General features: G+C 46.3%; 1 protein-coding gene across 3 annotated transcripts in view; it reads left to right on the top strand.

Moving 5' to 3' along the window:
- Positions 1-10,774: 10,774 nt before the first annotated feature.
- The window catches only part of RPAP1 (RNA polymerase II associated protein 1), a 53,909-nt gene continuing 53,042 nt past the window's right edge, over positions 10,775-11,641 (top strand). Inside the window, exon 1 of one of the 3 annotated variants that reach the window (XM_039537961.1) lies at positions 10,775-10,892. The gene's annotated coding sequence lies outside the window, so the exon portion shown is untranslated. Of the gene's footprint in view, positions 10,893-10,954; positions 11,073-11,641 lie in introns of those variants that run through there. The other 2 variants (XM_039537962.1, XM_039537963.1) reach the window with 2 other exon arrangements.

Below are 11,641 nucleotides of genomic sequence, written 5' to 3'. Positions count from 1 at the left end.
TTACACTGCTATAGGGAAAAGAGCCTTCTAATTTTAATTTTGTTTGTGTACTGGGTAATCTTTGCTAATTAACTTGAGGGAAGCATTGCTTGGCTATTCTCCAGTGTTATTGTTGTGTGAAGCTAATAGCAAAGAGAGGAGATGTACCTTGCACTCTGAAGGGGTCAAGAGTTGGTGTCAATCTGATTTCTGAAGGAAATCTGTAGGTAAAAACATCTGGTCCAACGCCTGTGAGTTTCCCTCTGGACACTATCTGCTCCATAGTTCCTGATGGATGCAGCTGTCATAATGAGTCACTAAGCTAGTCATAGCCAACCCACTGATGGCTTCGAAAATTAAGAACTGAGCTTTGAAGTGGCTCTGGTATTGGACAGGAGGCTAATGTAGCAAGCAGTGCACTGGAAAAATGTGCTCCCATCAATCAGTGTAGCTTGGTAGATGAATTACTGTGTTTTGAACTAGCTGGAGCTTCCCTGTGACTTTCATTTTCCTCCCCAGGCATAGTGCATGGCAATACTGCAGTCTGGATGTGATGAATATGTAGATCACCATGACTAGGTTTGCATCTACTCAGTGCAAGATGGAGAAGGGCATTTACTATTGCTATTTAGGTATCCCAGAGGCAACCAAGAACACAGTAGTATCCTGAGACTGTGTAACAGACATGAGAGTAGACACCCTTTAAGGTAATGGCAATTTTAAGCAATCTTCCTCTTCCAACCATCACCTCCATCTTGCCTGGGTTTCATTTTAGCCAGCTATTTTTTCATGCAACTGCTTATCTCTTCTCGGCCTAAAGGTCTGGGTGATGGCACTGTGTGCAGCTGACATAAAGAAGTACAGATGCGTATTTCCATGCGTATTGCTGGAGAAGGCTACAGCATCTCACGGTTTCCCCAAGGTGACTAACATATATGTAAACGGGAGGTGAGATCAGCTTGAGGCTTGTGGGACAACATGGGTGAGCAGACATGAGGAGGAGACACAGTTGCCCATCACAACCCTCTGAGTTCTCAAAAATGACTGAGCAAAGCCCATTTTGTGTGATTCCACAGTCAGTTTTGCGAGGTCACTTAAGTCAGCACTTCATGATCAGCAGTGTCAGTGGCTCTTGCCAGATCTAACAGCATTAGCGTAGTTGTACAGTATTAAATACTTTCTGATGGCTTGAGCCTAGTCACAATACAATATAGCCGTCACAAAGGGGATCTACATTCATTACTGAGCTTCCTGCGCTGAGAGTGTTGCAAAGGCAATGCAATTTTAGTGTGTGTGTGTGTGTGTGTGTGTGTGTGTGTCTCTTAAGCCACTCCATCTTACACTCTGAGTAACATTAATGGGTTATGGTGGGAGCAGCATTTAGACCTCTATCACCCTAATCAGCCGGAGAATGGATTTCTATGATGTGTGAGACAAAGTAACAGAAGGAGAATGGGAAGAATCCTGGAGTACCTCCAAAATGAAAAGTTCTTCAAGAGATCCCCAAGGATAATTTGATATAGGGAGCAAGCCCAGTGCATTAAACTATTTTAAGTTGTATGAAATGTCAGGCTTAGGCACTTTGACAGGATTCCTTTAAAAATCAGCCACAGTAGACTTAAATACATCCGATATATTACTCAGACTTTGGCAGACAGGTCCAACGGCAGTAGCAATGAGGGAAAACCTCCTGTGCACAAGAGGATGAAATTTAGAAGCATCTATTTCATTAGTGGTAGTTCGGGGTGTGTTGCCAGTAAAAAAATGTGACTCAACCCTCAGTTCACAGATTTTTCCTTTAGTCATTCTGTGTATTGATGAGGATGTGTTCGCCATCTGTACAAATGTAGAATTTCACCTACAGTTCTCTCCAAATCAAGTGCTTGACTTATGTACAGTATAAGAGAAGTAAATCCACTTTGATTACACCTTCCTGTTTGCAAGGGAGTCAGCCCTCAGGAGTCTCAGCTATAGGCTGATTTTGGAGGAAAACTCTTTCCTAAGTGGGAGTTATTTTGGGATTATGATGGGGATGGTGATAAGGCAATGAAGATACCTTAATTTGTTAAGAGTAAATTAAATCAACTTCTCCAGAAATATTATATTTTGTTTTTAAAGACTTGTATTATTTCAGAGTCTGTCCTCGTAGCCTGATAACATTATATACAGGAATCCAATAAAACAAACAACTAAGAGGAAATCCCACACTAATTCTCAGAAGCCAACATACTGCTTGGCAGATGCATTGCTAGATATGAGCAAATATTGTTTAAAAAAAATCCACACATCCCCATTCATATGTTTACATTAATTCACTTTGGCCATGGATTTTTTTTTTTTTGAAGTGAGTTAAGTAGAAATTTTACAGAAAACATCCCTGTCTTACATGGGCCTATAAATCCACAACAGTCTGTTTGGTGAGGTGTACCTGTTGGGATTAGTACAGTAGGCCTGAGTTCAAATCCCCATGAAGGCTGGAGATCTAAAACAAAAGCCATCCAGAACTCTGTAGGTGGATCTCTGGGTATATATGGACATGCACACTGGCTTTGCTTGCCTCTTAATTTGTCCCACTTGCAACAAAGCTGTCATTGACTCCAGCTATGCTCATATGGATGTGTGCGACAGGGAGTCTGCCCTACACTGGCCCTGATAGGGTTAAAACAGGCTGGAGGGCTGCAAGGAAAGAGCCAATTAGGGCAGCAGCTGGCCTAGGCAATCAGGGCCCAGCTGGCCTATATAAAAGGAAGCTGCAGGCCAAACCAACTGACTGTGCTACAGGAAGCCCAAAGATGGGGGACTAGTACTGTGAACAGGGCTAGGACTTGCAGGCCTGAGGCCCTGGGAATAGGGTGAAGGAGCCTGAAGCAGGTGCTGGTAGTGGGAAGCTGTTGTTTACAGGGTCCCTGGGCTGGGACCCAGAATTGTGGGTGAGGCTGGGTTCTCTTCCCCCACTTGCCACTGAAAAGGTGGCCAGGCTATGGACTGCCAAGTCACTGTGAGGAGCAACTAGGCTGTTGTGGAAGGAGTCCCCTGGAAGGTGGGAACCTGGATTGTGACACAGCTGGAGGACTGTGCCACAAAGCAGAGGCAGTGAGTCTGCAGGCAAAGATTAGGATGGGTGAACCCCTACCTCTGGAGAGTGTACCTGCTGACCAGAGCTAATTCCTGAAACAGCCAGCAGGAGGTGCCAGTGTGGTGAGACCCTGTAACAATGTGCATAACTTTAAGCATATGAGTAGTCCCTTTTGACTTCATGGGGGGCTACTCATTCTTTAAGTTACACACATACTTGTGTGCTTTGCTGGACTAGGTTATAAGTGTTCCCAGGGGGTTCATGTATGGCTTTTTCTGTGAAGTGCTGAGCACTCCTCTGCAGTCTTCAGTGCCTTCATTGTTACTGACTTCAATGGGAACTGATGGCACTCAGCACCTTGCAGGATTAACTCCACAGAGGAGAGGGCTGACTAGTGCTGCATAACTTCCATCTTTTTGGAGGAAGAACACCCCAACTGTGGCTGTATCCCCCAGCCAGCCCCCTTTCAGGCAGCCTGTCACTATTTTTACCATGTTGCAGCTCTGCGACAGACTATTGGTGGACATACTGTATATGTCCATTGCCTTCTCTTTTGTACAATCCTCCAAGCCTGTTTCCAAGAGATCTGTCATTCTACTCTCTTCCATGTCACTCAATGGAGGGGAAGCATATGGCCCTTAGGGACAGACTGTCATAGCCATCCCTTGATCAGAAGATGAATAGCTTCTACTACAAGGTGTTGAACTGGGGGCTTGTGGTGGGCTAGAACTGGGAATGAAGATGTTTATCCAGGTTTGTGACTGAAGGGAATGAGTCCATAAAGTCTAGTACAATGTCTTTCTTTAATTCTAAGTTAAAAAGCATTGAAGTTCACCTCTCAGGACTCCTGGAACTGGACTAGGGACATTTTGTTAGCCAGAATAATTTAACAATGCACAAAAGTAAGCTGGTACTTATAAATTATAGGACAAATATGAAGATGCATGGGCATGATTTATTGATAGAGCATAGACTATATATAGTATCTGACTGTATTATTAAAACTGATGATAAAAAAATAATGAGCGGGGAGGATACATACAACTCTGGCAGCTTTGACAGGAAGTCATCTTGTCTGGGAGAAAATTATAATTAAATACTGAGTATTTTTTTATACCTATCTGGCAGAAAATATTATGGACACTTCCCTATTTCATACCTACAGTACCTGTCATACCATACAGACCTCAGAACTTGTACAGAAGATTTGAGATAAATCAGAGATGAAAAATACTTATTCCTGTTAGATCACCTTATCCATCCCTTTTTCAGCATAGTATTGCTCTCTGCAGACTGTTAGCCATGCTTTGACCAGTCTATTCTAGAGATTAACTAAAGCCTTATAACAAACTAAAATGCAGCCTCCTGACTTCAAATGAACCTGGGCAGGGGTAGGCAACTGCCTGGGTCCTGCCCACTGGTCCGGGGGGCTCTGCATTTTAATTTAATTTTAAATAAAGCTTCTTAAACATTTTAAAAGCCTTATTTACTTTACATACAACAATAGTTTAGTTTTCTATTATAGACTTATAGAAAGAGACCTTTAAAAAAGTTAAAATGTATTACTAGCAGGCGAAACCTTAAAGTGAATAAATGAAGAGCCGGCACACCACTTCTGAAAGGTTGCCGACCCCCTGAACTAGGGGCATAATCCAAAACCAATTAAAGTCAATGGGTACAGATTTTGGTCCTAGAGGTCCAATACCAAGCAACTGAAAAAATTATTTCAAACTCCATCTACATGCCCCCCTACCCAAGCTGATTTATCTACTCCCCCATCCCCAGGACAGCAGAAACTGGGAACTACAAACTAAAGGTAAGAACCTGATTGTCCATTCAGTTTTACGCTGGTGTAACTAGGAAGGTTTCAAGGCAGTGCAGAATAAGGCCTTGTCTCCCAGGGTGCAACTGGGAGCATGCCTCCCAGCCTGGGTACACAGACATACACTAGCTCTGCTCAAGCTAGCACACTAAAACTAGCAGTGTGAACACCATGGCACAAGCAACAGCCCAACCCTCTGGGTTTATACTCCGGTAGCTAGCCTGTGCTGCAATGTCCAGGCTTCTAGAAGCAACATAGTTCTCTGTGAACGAGGATCATCTTTCACTCTCTTCTAGTTCCTTTAGCAAATGCAAAGCACAGCTCTGCCAGCAGAAGAGCTGCACTCTGATAGGGCAGCATCAGAGGAGCTCCAAAGATTCAGGGGTTTCCTTTCCTGGGAACCCACACAGGTAGTTAGGTGTTCCTAACATGATGGATAAATATAGCAGCTCCTAAGTACACTAGATGTAGCATTAACTGCTCAACATGCAAAGGCCAACAGCCATGTTGGCCTTAATCAGAATCAGGCAATGTTAGTTCCAGAAGCAGACTGTAGAAGGGTGTCAGATCCTTGGGTCAGAATCAAGATTGTGCCTGTGATCTCTCTGCCTAGCTGGTGGGTTGGACTGTGCATCTATAGGATATTTTCTGTGCTGGCCACTCTTTTATTTAAAAAAATACCCTCAAAGAACCACAATGGAGGGGTTCTTAACTTTGCCATTCCTAGAAGCAGCATGGCCTTTTGGAGGACTTTAATGGCTGAGGAGAAGGAAGTTCTCTGTTTAGTGTTTTTGGTGCACAACTGAATTTCTCCACTTTTGATATTTTAAGTTTATCATGATTACAAAGGTTGTAGAGCAGTTTTTAAACTAGGAGATGGGGGAAAGCCGACTGCTGCAGAGGAGCGTGTGGATCGGACACAGATTTCTCTTAGGGGAGAGTCTGATGATAGAGAATCTCCAGGTTATAGTCAGGAGCAGAGGAATGAGAAGTATAATGTAAGGGCCGGATCAGATGATAAACAGTCACATAAAAAAGAATCTGGCACATCAGAAAAAGGCAGGCTAATAAACAGGGACAAGTTTTTAAAGTGCTTGTACACAAATGCCAGAAGTCTAAATAATAAGATGGGTGAACTAGAGTGCCTTGTGATCAAGGAGGATATAGATATAATAGGCATCACAGAAACCTGGTGGACTGAGAGCAATCAATGGGACACAATCATTCCGGGGTACAAAATATATCGGAAGGACAGGACAGGCCGTGCAGGGGGAGGAGTGGCACTATATGTTAAAGAAAGTGTAGATTCAAATGAAGTAAAAATCTTAAGCGAATCCACAGGTTCCATAGAGTCTCTATGGATAGAAATTTCATGCTCTAGTAAAAATATAACAGTAGGGATCTATTATCAACCTCCTGACCAGGACAGTAATAGTGATGATGAAATGCTAAGGGAAATTAGAGAGGCTATCAAAATTAAGAACCCAATAATAGTGGGGGATTTCAATTATCCCCATATTGACTGGGAACATTTCACTTCAGGACGAAATGCAGAGATAAAATTTCTCGATACTTTAAATGACTGCTTCATGGAGCAGCTGGTACGGGAACCCACAAGGGGAGAGGCGACTCTAGATTTAATCCTGAGTGGAGCGCAGGAGCTGGTCCAAGAGGTAACTATAGCAGGACCGCTTGGAAATAGTGACCATAATACAATAGCATTCAACATCCCTGTGGTGGGAAGAACATCTCAACTGCCCAACACTGTGGCCTTTAATTTCAAAAGGGGGAACTATACAAAAATGAGGGGGTTAGTTAGACAAAAGTTACAAGGTATAGTGACTAAAGTGAAATCCCTGCAAGTTGCGTGGGCCCTTTTTAAAGACACCATAATAGAGGCCCAACTTCAATGTATACCCCAAATTAAGAAAAACAGTAAAAGAACTAAAAAAGAGCCACCGTGGCTTAACAACCATGTAAAAGAAGCAGTGAGAGATAAAAAGACTTCCTTTAAAAAGTGGAAGTCAAATCCTAGTGAGCAGGGGCGGCTCTAGAAATCGGGCTGCCCCAAGCAGCGTGGAGCGCTGCGCCGCCCTTCCCCGGTCCCGCGGCGGGTCCCCTCTTCCCGCGGCTCCGGTTGAGCTCCTGCCGGCATGCCTGCGGCAGGTCCACCGGAGCCCGGGACGAGCGGACCTGCCGCAGGCATGCCTGCGGGAGCTCACCCGGAGCCGCGGGAAGACGGGACCCGCCGCAGTCATGCCTGCGGCAGGTCCGCTCGTTCCGGGCTCCGGTGGACCTGCCGCAGGCATGCCGGCGGGAGCTCAACGGGAGCCAAATGCCGCCCCCCGGGAAACGGCCGCCCCAAGCGCCTGCTTGGCGCGCTGGTGTCTAGAGCCGCCCCTGCTAGTGAGGCAAATAGAAAGGAGCACAAAAACTGCCAACTTAAGTGCAAGAGTGTAATAAGAAAAGCCAAAGAGGAGTTTGAAGAACGGCTAGCCAAAAACTCCAAAGGTAATAACAAAATGTTTTTTAAGTACATCAGAAGCAGGAAGCCTGCTAAACAACCAGTGGGGCCCCTTGACGATGAAAATACAAAAGGAGCGCTTAAAGATGATAAAGTCATTGCGGAGAAACTAAATGGATTCTTTGCTTCAGTCTTCACGGCTGAGGATGTTAGGGAGATTCCCAAACCTGAGCTGGCTTTTGTAGGTGACAAATCTGAGGAACTGTCACAGATTGAAGTGTCACTAGAGGAGGTTTTGGAATTAATTGATAAACTCAACATTAACAAGTCACCGGGACCAGATGGCATTCACCCAAGAGTTCTGAAAGAACTCAAATGTGAAGTTATGAACTATTAACTAAGGTTTGTAACCTGTCCTTTAAATCGGCTTCGGTACCCAATGACTGGAAGTTAGCTAATGTAACGCCAATATTTAAAAAGGGCTCTAGGGGTGATCCCGGCAATTACAGACGGGTAAGTCTAACGTCGGTACCGGGCAAATTAGTTGAAACAATAGTAAAGAATAAAATTGTCAGACACATAGAAAAACATAAACTCTTGAGCAAGTCAACATGGTTTCTGTAAAGGGAAATCGTGTCTTACTAATCTATTAGAGTTCTTTGAAGGGGTCAACAAACATGTGGACAAGGGGGATCCGGTGGACATAGTGTACTTAGATTTCCAGAAAGCCTTTGACAATGTCCCTCACCAAAGGCTCTTACGTAAATTAAGCTGTCATGGGATAAAAGGAAAGGTCCTTTCATGGATTGAGAACTGGTTAAAGGACAGGGAACAAAGGGTAGGAATTAATGGTAAATTCTCAGAATGGAGAGGGGTAACTAGTGGTGTTCCCCAAGGGTCAGTCCTGGGCCCAATCCTATTCAATTTATTCATAAATGATCTGGAGAAAGGGGTAAACAGTGAGGTGGCAAAGTTTGCAGATGATACTAAACTACTCAAGATAGTTAAGACCAAAGCAGATTGTGAAGAACTTCAAAAAGATCTCACAAAACTAAGTGATTGGGCAACAAAATGGCAAATGAAATTTAATGTGGATAAATGTAAAGTAATGCACATTGGAAAAAATAACCCCAACTATACATACAACATGATGGGGGCTAATTTAGCTACAACGAGACAGGAAAAAGATCTTGGAGTTATCGTGGATAGTTCTCTGAAGATGTCCACGCAGTGTGCAGAGGCGGTCAAAAAAGCAAACAGGATGTTAGGAATCATTAAAAAGGGGATAGAGAATAAGACTGAGAATATATTATTGCCCATATATAAATCCATGGTACGCCCACATCTCGAATACTGTGTACAGATGTGGTCTCCTCACCTCAAAAAAGATATTCTAGCACTAGAAAAGGTTCAGAAAAGAGCAACTAAAATGATTAGGGGTTTAGAGAGGGTCCCATATGAGGAAAGATTAAAGAGGCTAGGACTCTTCAGTTTGGAAAAGAGAAGACTAAGGGGGGACATGATAGAGGTATATAAAATCATGAGTGATGTTGAGAAAGTGGATAAGGAAAAGTTATTTACTTATTCCCATAATACAAGAACTAGGGGTCACCAAATGAAATTAATAGGCAGCAGGTTTAAAACAAATAAAAGGAAGTTCTTCTTCACGCAGCGCACAGTCAACTTGTGGAACTCCTTACCTGAGGAGGTTGTGAAGGCTAGGACTATAACAATGTTTAAAAGGGGACTGGATAAATTCATGGTGGCTAAGTCCATAAATGGCTATTAGCCAAGATGGGTAAGAATGGTGTCCCTAGCCTCTGTTCGTCAGAGGATGGAGATGGATGGCAGGAGAGAGATCACTTGATCATTGCCTGTTAGGTTCACTCCCTCAGGGGCACCTGGCATTGGCCACTGTCGGTAGACAGATACTGGGCTAGATGGACCTTTGGTCTGACCCGGTACGGCCTTTCTTACGTTCTTATGACCTTGGTTTTAGGCCAAGAAGTGTCCCAAATCTGCAACACTGACAGTCATGCTGGTTGCCTGCCAGGAGACTAGGGGCTCTTTGCATATAGATGTACATGTTTCAGTAATTCATACACACTCAATCTTTGCTTTTACTTCTATCCTCCTTTATATGCTGGAAAGAATGTTAAAATCCTGCAATCAACTTGGTTCAGACCCTGGAGGGACAGGGTGGCCATGAGGAGCAAATTAGAATTCTACAGTTTGCATTTGCCCCTCAGGCCACAGTATGAGCATCCCTGATCTAAATCCTTGGATTGGCATTTATAATCCCACCCCCACACAATACCTCTACAAAGCGGAAAACAAGGAAAGCTATGGCAGTTACTCCTTTTTTTTTTTTTTTTTACTCTCATCAACAGAAGTTGGTTCAATAAAATATATTACCTCACTCACCTTCTCTAATATCCTGGGACCAGCACAGCTACACCATCAGTTACAGTCATATTGCTATAGACACCTTTTCTCCTTTAGTGTTTCCAGTCTCCCCATGCAACAACATAAAAAGCAAGATTGTAAATTTGCATAATTTTTAAAGGATTTACATAAACCCAGGCGCAAGTATTAAAACCCTGGGTCCTTAACGTCTTGAATACCAAGAACCTGAATTGGGACAATCTACATCATAAGAGGATTCAGGGAAATATTTTAGTGCCACTGTCTCTCACTGAACTTGCAGGCCAGCACTAGCAGATTGAGTTTTTGCCAGTAGGCTAGTGTGCCAGGCCAAAAAGCAACTGTCTACTGGGAGAAGCAGGAGGCTTGGCAGCGCTTCATGGGCGTACCCAGGAGATCAGCTTTAATTAACATTAATATAACCTGCCGCGAATCCGACACATTGCAATGGGGAATTCAGTCCCCTTTACTGCCCGGGCTCCAAATGTTCACAGATTCATGCACAGGGGAGCAGCCCGGCTGAACTCCCAGGCGCAGGAAGTTAAGCACCTTCCCCAGGGAGGGATTTGCAGGCTGGTTATGGCCACAGTTGGTATCTCCTCCCTTCCGCGGGGAACGGGGCTCTGGCTCCCTGGGAGCGCGAGGACCGCCCCGCCCCGGGCGTTCCGCCAGCCAAGCGGGCTCTGGGCAGCGGCGGGGAGTGGCCGCGTTGGGCTCGCGCGGGGCAGTGGGAGGAGCCAGGCACGCGCTGCGGGGCCCGGGCGGCAGGGATACGCTGTCGGGGCGGGGGCCTAGCCACGTGCAAGTCTCACTCGCGGGCGCAGGCGGCAGCTCCCCAGCGGGCGTTGACTGACAGCCCTACGTCAGGGAGGCGGACTCCCGGCGACATACGCTACTTGCGTCACACATTCGGACCGCCCCGCCCCATCAGCCGACGTGAGCCCGCCGCCCTGCCTCGGGCGATTCTTCTCGCACGGCTCCAATATGGCGGCGGTGGGCGGGGACAAGAGCTTTGGAAACCGCTCAAGCCCGGGGTGAAAGGGCGCGGCCGCGGGGCGGAAGTGACGGGTGCTGCGGGGCGGAAGTGCTGCGGCTGGCGGGATAGCGGGGGCGGCTCATATGCTCAGGTTAGTGTCAGCCGGTGACTGGGGCAGGGGCTGGTCCGGGGTTGTTCCCCCCGGGGCGGCGGGGAGCCGCGGAGCCGCGTTTGCCCAGGGGGCGAAGGGCGGGGCTGAGAGGGGACAGGCAACAGGAGCAGATCTCCCGCTCCGCACGCGGCACGGACCCGCTCCCGGCCTGGGTCACTGGTGCGTGGGCAGCAGTAAAACCCCTCGGGGGGGGGGGGTGTCCGTCCTGCGCCCGGGGAGCGTGTGTCAGACAGAGACAGAAAGTTTCACTTCGTTCCTTGTTATAACCCCCCCCCCCCCGCGGCGTCTCATTCCGGAGCGGAGTGCCCTAATGCTGCCCGTTTCCTTCCTTCCCTGCCGCCCCCACCCCCCAGCAGATCGCAGCCAGGGGCCAGTCCTCCCCGCCAGCACCCGGAGAGAGACACACGTGTCTAGTAACCACCAGAAACACAGTGGTTCGCAGTAATGCTGTGGTGGCAGAGTGCTGGGTCAAAGCCGGCAAAAGTCTGAGATTTAGGGTTATCCTTTCAGGGATAAATTGGAAGTGACCCGCCAAGGGAAGGAAAAATTCTAACCCTCCCCACCCCCGTCACCACCAGGGGACCCTTTAAGGGATATAAAAGTGCTATTGGAGATTATATAGGCACTCTCTGCTATTACTGAGAAATTGGAGATGCTTAGGGTATGTTCACACTGCAGTTAAAAACCCATAGCTGGTCCCCTGCCAGCTGATTCAGGCTTGTGAGGGC

Source organism: Mauremys reevesii, linkage group 4, assembly GCF_016161935.1.
Source record: "Mauremys reevesii isolate NIE-2019 linkage group 4, ASM1616193v1, whole genome shotgun sequence".
Lineage (NCBI taxonomy): Eukaryota > Metazoa > Chordata > Testudines > Geoemydidae > Mauremys > Mauremys reevesii.
Note: the sequence above shows the minus strand (reverse complement) of the source record. Positions and strands in the feature narration are given on the sequence as shown.